General features: G+C 49.7%; 1 protein-coding gene across 6 annotated transcripts in view; it reads right to left on the bottom strand.

Annotated features, from left to right (window-relative positions):
- RALGAPB (Ral GTPase activating protein non-catalytic subunit beta) overlaps positions 1-4,078 on the bottom strand; it is a 111,321-nt gene extending 107,243 nt beyond the window's left edge. For 3 of the 6 annotated variants that reach the window (XM_073309970.2, XM_073309969.2, XM_073309967.2), the window contains exon 1: positions 3,811-4,076. The gene's annotated coding sequence lies outside the window, so the exon portion shown is untranslated. Of the gene's footprint in view, positions 1-3,810 lie in introns of all 6 variants that reach the window. The other 3 variants (XM_073309965.2, XM_073309966.2, XM_073309971.2) reach the window with 3 other exon arrangements.
- Positions 4,079-7,186: the final 3,108 nt, after the last annotated feature.

The raw sequence follows: 7,186 nt of genomic DNA on the forward strand, positions 1-7,186 counted from the left end.
ACATCAGAGGACTTTACAGGCACCCCACTTCCAAATCAAACCACTTAATTTAGGCTCCTAAATATGGAGATGAACTTTAAGATCACATATTTCAAATGCAGTGTCTAGTCTCCATAAAATGGGATAATACTGCATAACTACACCACACCACAGGAAGACTGGGAGATTTAACATGGTTTGTAAAACCATTTGACATCCTCAAGTAATTTAAAATACCTATAGGTATTTTAAAATATTGTGATATGTGGAACTGCCTGAATTCCACTGGGACAGAGAGGCAAAGCCTTCATGGGAAGCTTCAGGGTGGGTGATAACATTGAAGCTAGAGTAGATACAGAATGAAAGTCAGCTGGCAGATGTGCAAGACTAAATCCTGATGTCAGGATGGCAGAAGTTTGGGGGCCCCAGCTACAAACTTTTGGAGAGGTCAAGATACACTCTGGAGGCATTTTATTCCAAAAGAAGGGAGTCTCTTCTCTTGTTTTTTTATTTCCCACCCCCTTTCAATTCCACTTTAACTACTCCTGTAATATGCTGGAATCTGCCCCTTTAGAATCTGCATTTACTGTCACAGGAGATGGTGTTTCCGCATCTAGGAGCGGAAGGGTACGTCTACACTACAGCAACTACAGCTGTGCTGCTGTAGTGCCATAGTATATGTGCATCCTACATTGATGGGAGGGGGTTGTCTCTTGACGTAGTTAATTCACCTCTTCAAGAGGCAATAGCTAGGTCGACAGCAGAATTCCATCAACCGAGCACATCTACACCAGGGGTTAGATTGACCTAACTATAGTGATCAGGGCGTAAAATTTTTCACAGACCTGAACAATGCAGTTAAGTTCATGTAATAAAGCGTAGACAAGGCCCAAGTCTTGTTGAATGTTAATGAGACTTAGATTCTTAAGTGCCTAATCAGTTTTGAAACTTCTACCCTTTGTCTTGTTTTGCTCTCCCATTTATAAAATCACACCACCACATTTCTTCCCACCACCTTCATCTTTCTGTCAATTAAGAGTGTGATTGAATAACATGGTTGCTTCTGATGGTAGGGGGGCAATGGTAGTCTCTCTGAGCCTTGAGGCTCACTTTTGGTTTATGTCTTATATTCCTAAAAGTTACCTACAGGGTTCAGGAAGGGATTCCTCCTCCCCCCAGTATATTCTGGGTTTGTTTTAATCTCCTTCCTCTGAACCATCAGGGATGGCCATTGCTGGAGATGGGACATTAGACAGGGAGGGTCAGGGCTCTGAGATGGCACCAAGCATTCTTGCTCAGGTACTTGGCTGGCCAGTTCTTGCTCACATATTCAGGATCTAAAGGACTGCCATATGTGGGGTCAGGAAGGAATTTTGCTCCAGGCCAGATTGACATCAACTTTGGAGGTTTCATCATCTTCTGCAGCATGTGCATGCAGGTCACTTGCCAAGATTACTTGGGTATACCTTACTTAACCATTTCCCAACTATTGACAGGGTTGTAAGGCATTGATGCACATCAGTCCCTCCTATTCTCTGCCTGTGGCACATAACAGTCTAGTCTCCGGAGGGCCACGGAATTTTGGTCTGATTTCTGTTGTTGGGTTTAGTGTGCCGATGCTGGGTGGTGTTGGTGACCTGTGCTATACAGGATGTCAAACTAGATAGTATTAGGGTGACCAGTTGTGGAATCCAAGATATCGGGGCCACCACAGGGGAAGCGCCTTTTCAATTGTTACACTCACCCAGCACGTTCGGCAGCGGGAAATAAACCTTGCTGACGAAGAAAGAAGTACCCGCCGCCAAAATGCCGCCAAAGCCCATCAGCGACTGAAGGTACTTCAGTCGCTGATGGGCTTTGGCGGCATTTTGGCCGCCAAAGACCCGGACATGCTGAGTGAGTACAACAATTGAAAAGCCACTCCCCCTGCCTGTCACTGCCGCCTAAGCAAAAAGGGCTACCGTGCCCGAAACAAAGTATCGGGACAAATGGAGTCCCAACCATACTTCGGTCAGGACACGGGACAAACTGCTCAATATCGGGACATCTGGTCACCCTAGATGTTATGGTGGTTCCTTCTGGCCTTAAACTTGAGGACTATGACTTGTCTCCTCCAGTCCAGTCTCTTGGATGTACCAACGAGCAATGCTGAAGTGGGTCAGATAGAGATCACACTTCATCTCTAACAGGACTGGCTGAGTTCAGCTGAGCCACTTCAGCTTGGTCCACTGGAACCTTCAAAGGAAGCTCACAAGGACAAAAAAAAAAAAAAATCTTATAGGTTAGCCACAATAATGAACACTTTGCTATAAGTGGGTAGGCTGAATTTCTGTACCTAGCTAGCACTTTGGCCATTCATGAGTAGATAGCACTATGGATCCCAGCTCTTCATAAACCAGATGCATCATTTCTTCGGTCTCTAGTTTTAGTATTATCTTAATACTATCAAAAAGAACTGCCTTTCTGAGTCTACAGTCACCTTCCATGCTTCTGCCGTTCTCATAATTTTGCCATACAACAGCAGAGTTCACCGATACCAATAGTTCTGAATATCAACTGTGAAAAATCAAGAATCATGAAAACGTCCCATTGCAAATAGTTTTCCTGAGCAGCAGCAACAGAGGCAGGCACTGAAATTATTCACGGGGGAATCTAATGAAAGGAGAAAGTAACAGAAACCTTCCTTTCTCCATCCCCACACACTGTACTCCGACTTGCAGCAATCAAGGAGCTGTGAACAGGAGAAGAGAGAGAAAGCTTGCTCACTCTTTCAACAGTGAGTTAAGACAAACTTTCAAATTTATAACACTTAATCGTCTGGAGATAATATAAAAGATGGAGCTCCCTTCCCACAGCAGGATTCAGAGCAAGCATCATTGCAGAAATCCCAGCTTTGTTCTCACAGCAGTTTGGGTCATGGGGCACCTGGGTTTCCCAAATGGTGCTGGCCCATGGCCGACCCAAAGAGGGTATCCTCTTTTGTAGCCACTTATGGCTAGTCGGTGTCTGGCAATTCCAAGGTACTCCCCTAACGCAGTTTTATATTATAAACCAGTTGAAGACTAAACCCCGACTCCCAATAAGCTATTCAAACCCCTTCCTAGTTCACTGCCTCATGCTCTGTCCAAGGGCACTTCTCTGTTCACCACCCTCTTGCTCTCCCTGTATCACTTCAGCCTAAGCCAGAACCTCTAGTGCAGGCAGTTGCCAGCATGCCCGAGATGTAGGCAGCTGCCTGCGCTCACTACAGGGGCCGCGAAGACTCGCCACCCGCCGCCAGTCCCCAGGGACCCGCTCCTGAGCCCCTGCTGCTTGGCCGGAGTCTCGGCGGACCTGCCCCGCCAGGCGGCGGCCAGCAGGGTGCCCACGACGGGCCCTGCCCGGCGCTGCCTCCGGCGGTGAGCCGGGCCCGGGAGCGAAGGAACGTCACCCGCTGCGGCGGGACTCCGCTCGGGGCAGGGCGGGTCCCCGGGCCCGGAGCGCTCGGGCCGCGGAGCTAGCGCCTCCCGGGCGGCGCGGGCATCGCCGGGGCTCGGCCCGCGGGCTGGCACCTCTCAGCGCGGGCGGCAGAGGCGACACCCCGCAGCCGCCGCGGCGAGGCCGGGCCCAACCTGCCGGGCCCGCCCTGGGGCAGCCGGCCGCAGCCCCCCTACGCGGCCAGGCCCTGCTGCCCCCGCGGCGCCCACAGCCCGAGGGCGGAGCCGGCCCACCCAGGGCCCGGGCCTCCCCACCCAGGGCCCGGGCCTCCCCAGGGCAGCTGCCGCTGTGCGGCCCGGCCCGCAAGGGCGCCCGGGGCCCGTCGCTGCCCGCCCGCTGGGGAGGGCCGGTTACCTGCGCCGATGAGCCCGGCTGGCATGTCGGGGGCAGGGCACCGCTCCGCCCTCAGGCGCCCGGCTCCATGGTGCCCGCAGTGGGTGAGGCCGGCGACACAGCACGGGAGGCTCCGCTCCGCTCCGCTCGGCTCGGCTCTCTCCGGACACTTCCGGCAGCGCCAGAAAACTCACCCGGGGGACCCCGGTTTCTCGGCACACAGGGCGCGTGCACCACGCCACACTGAGTGCTTCGCGAAATAAGTTCCCCCTTATCTGCGCTCCACTTAGTGGGGCGTGCGCGTGCGCGTGACATTTTCCTCGCTGTCAAATAAGTCTCTGGCATAGTCGTTTGCGCTTGCGCATTTTATACTGTCAACCCGCTTTCTCCACCTTTATCTTATTCTTAAAGGGACAGTACGCACTTTGACAGGGCCTGGAACGTTGCCCCACAGATTACCTTTACACTAAATCCTAAACCTTCCTTGACCCCCCCCCACACCTGCCAGCAATGGGGTTCAAACTGTTATGCTCTGCTCAGCTCCCTAGGAATATGTAACTCATTTGTGTATGTATGCCTGCTTTAACCCTGTGATAACTCTCTCTCATTTCTTTTCTTAGTTAATAAATTCTGAGGTAGTTTACTGTAGGTAGGGCCCTACCAAATTCACAGCCATGAAAAACACCTCACGGACTGTGAAATCTGGTCTCCGCCCATGAAATCTGTATAGTACAGAGTAAAAGCACACAAAAGACCAGATTTCACAGAGGAGACCAGCGTTTCTCAAATTGGGGATCCTGACTGAAAAGGCAGCTGCGCGGGGGGGATCACAAGGTTATTTTAGGAGGGGGCTACAGTATTGCCACCTTTACTTCTGCGCTGCCTTCAGAGCTGGGCGGCCGGAGAGCGGTAGCCGTTGACCGGGTGCCCAGCTCTGAAGACAGTGCCCCACCAACAGCAGCACAGAAATACGGGTGGCAATACCATACCATGTCACTCTTACTTCTGCCCTGTTGCCTTCAGAGCTGGGCAGCCAGAGAGTGGCAGCTGCTGACTGAGGGTGCTGCTGGCAACGGCTCTGCCTTCAGAGCTGGACTCCCAGCCAGCAGCTGTCGCTCTCCAGCTGCCCGGCTCTGAAGGCAGCGCCGCCATCAGCAACAGCGCAGAAGTAAGAGACCCCTACAATTAGAACACCCTGAAATTTCAGATTTAAATAGCTGAAATCATGATATTTACGATTTTAAAAATCCTATGGCCATGAAATTGACCAAAATGGACTGTGAATTTGGTAGAGCCTTAACTAGAGGATTGACTACAAACATTGTCTTTGATGTGAGAGTTACCAGAATATTTGGTGAACTTTGGTGTATAGCAACTATCTATCACTAAATCCAGCTTACCTGGGTGGCAAGATAGACTGGAATGCCCAAGGGCATTGTCTTTGACTCCATGTTAAAACTGTTATAGTGCTTTAGGAGTTCACACTTGTCACTGGGCAGGTGAAATCGAATTATAGAACACAAAACCAGTTTGGGTCCTCTGCCCTGCTTCTTGACAGTCTGCCCTGAAGTTGGCACTCATGCTCATGAGGCACTCCAGACAGTGTGACATGTCTCTGTAGCTCAGCATTAGGCTCCTATCTATGTGAGAGGGGAGGAACTTAGCACACACCCCTCTGGTCAGCATCTCCCCACCTAGTGTGTTGACTTTTGTGGATCGCAGTCTAAAGTGCATCTGTCTCCCCAGTCATTGTATAGGGCGCCTGGGCACCTAACTCAGCTTTGTGGATAGCAGTGTCATCCCTGTGATTTTCTAGATGCTTAAAAGTTAGGCACTGTGATCTCAGAGCTCCCCAATACTGGATGCAAAAGGGCTCCCCCCAGTATGAACAATAAAACTCAGCTAACCTGACCAGCTCAATACACCTCACACCCTGTCAACGTGATCTTTATTTGAAAGGTGTCATGTAAAACATCATCTGAAAAGTAATAACACACTGGTCATTAATACTCAGTGTGAAATGTCTATAAAAGCACTGTACGTGAAATTATGGATACTCCCTACATAACCAAATCTCATTGTAGCCCTGACACTTGCTTTTGTTCAATTTCCAGTGTTGGATTTGGTGTGGTTTGAGGGTTTTTTGCATGTTACACAGTCACATATTGTAGTTAACTCCTGTCCTGAATCAGCAAATGCTCAGAGATGTGAGACATGCTGTTTTGGTTTCACTCACATGCAGCAGTAATCTAGAGAAGTCACCTAAACACAGGGGCCAAAAGGGGAAGTGAAGGGGAAGTCTAGCACTTCAAGTATGAAGCCAGAATTTTTGGCTCGTTTCCAAACCTGAAGCTGGTGTCCTGGGGTAGTGTTTGTGTTTGATGGCCTTATTCAAGTATTCTGGATCTATAACAAGTTAAATCCTTAACTTGTTTGGGTTTATTACAATGTCCATACTGTTAATCTAGTCAGTCTTAATGTGCCCACTCACATCTAGTTTTACCATCCAGTCAAGTTCAGTTTTTTTTCTCAGAGCTAATAGGACTTCCTGTGGTACATGCATTATATCCTTAATACAGTGATTTCAGCTGTTAGGGGGGGAGCCTCACTGCTGGTGCACACTAAGTAGTCTCTTGCATCAGAGATATTGTCCCAAAGCAGGTCTAACACTCAGATCTAGGTATCAGTGATTTCAGCTCTGTGGTATGTAAAAAGACTCTCAATTGAGTCTAAATTAGTTCTTTTATTACACAGTGGAGAGAGAACAGGTCAAATGGTGTCTAAGACCCTTAAGCCGGGCCCACACCACCCTCTCTCTCAACTCACTGGGCTTTGGAACCCATGTCCCCTCCCTAGCGAGTCCCTCAACTGGGGTATGCCAAGTACAGTTCCGCTGCCCTTGATTCACACAACAAGGATAAGAAATGTTTTTACAGGTCCTACATGCTGCCTGGCTAAGGAACCTGACTCACGGAAGCTGGCTGACCACATTAGAAACACGTGTCCCCTCCTTGGCTTCCAGCTGGCTGTCTCCCAAGGTGCTTGTCACTTTTGTAGCCATCTCTGCTCACCCCACAGTGCCTGAGCCCTTCCTCATTCCCACCTCTGGCTGTTCAAGGATGAACTGCTGCATCTTGTGAGGATGTTTGGTGAAATGCTGGTTGCATGAGTTTCAGCCCTGCTGAGGCAGGTTTGTAATGCCTTTTCCTGGGATAGTTAATTGCCACAAGCCATGTTCAAAAACCTGCAATGCAGAGTCTGGCTCTGGATCCTGTTGTCTTTGCTTTCTACACAACATTCAGAATATGGGGAACCCACACTGGCACAACTGGATTCCAAATACAGTAGAACCTCAGAGTTATGAACATCTCAGGAATGGAGAATGCGTCTGAAATGT

Source organism: Lepidochelys kempii, chromosome 13 (genome assembly GCF_965140285.1).
Source record: "Lepidochelys kempii isolate rLepKem1 chromosome 13, rLepKem1.hap1, whole genome shotgun sequence".
Lineage (NCBI taxonomy): Eukaryota > Metazoa > Chordata > Testudines > Cheloniidae > Lepidochelys > Lepidochelys kempii.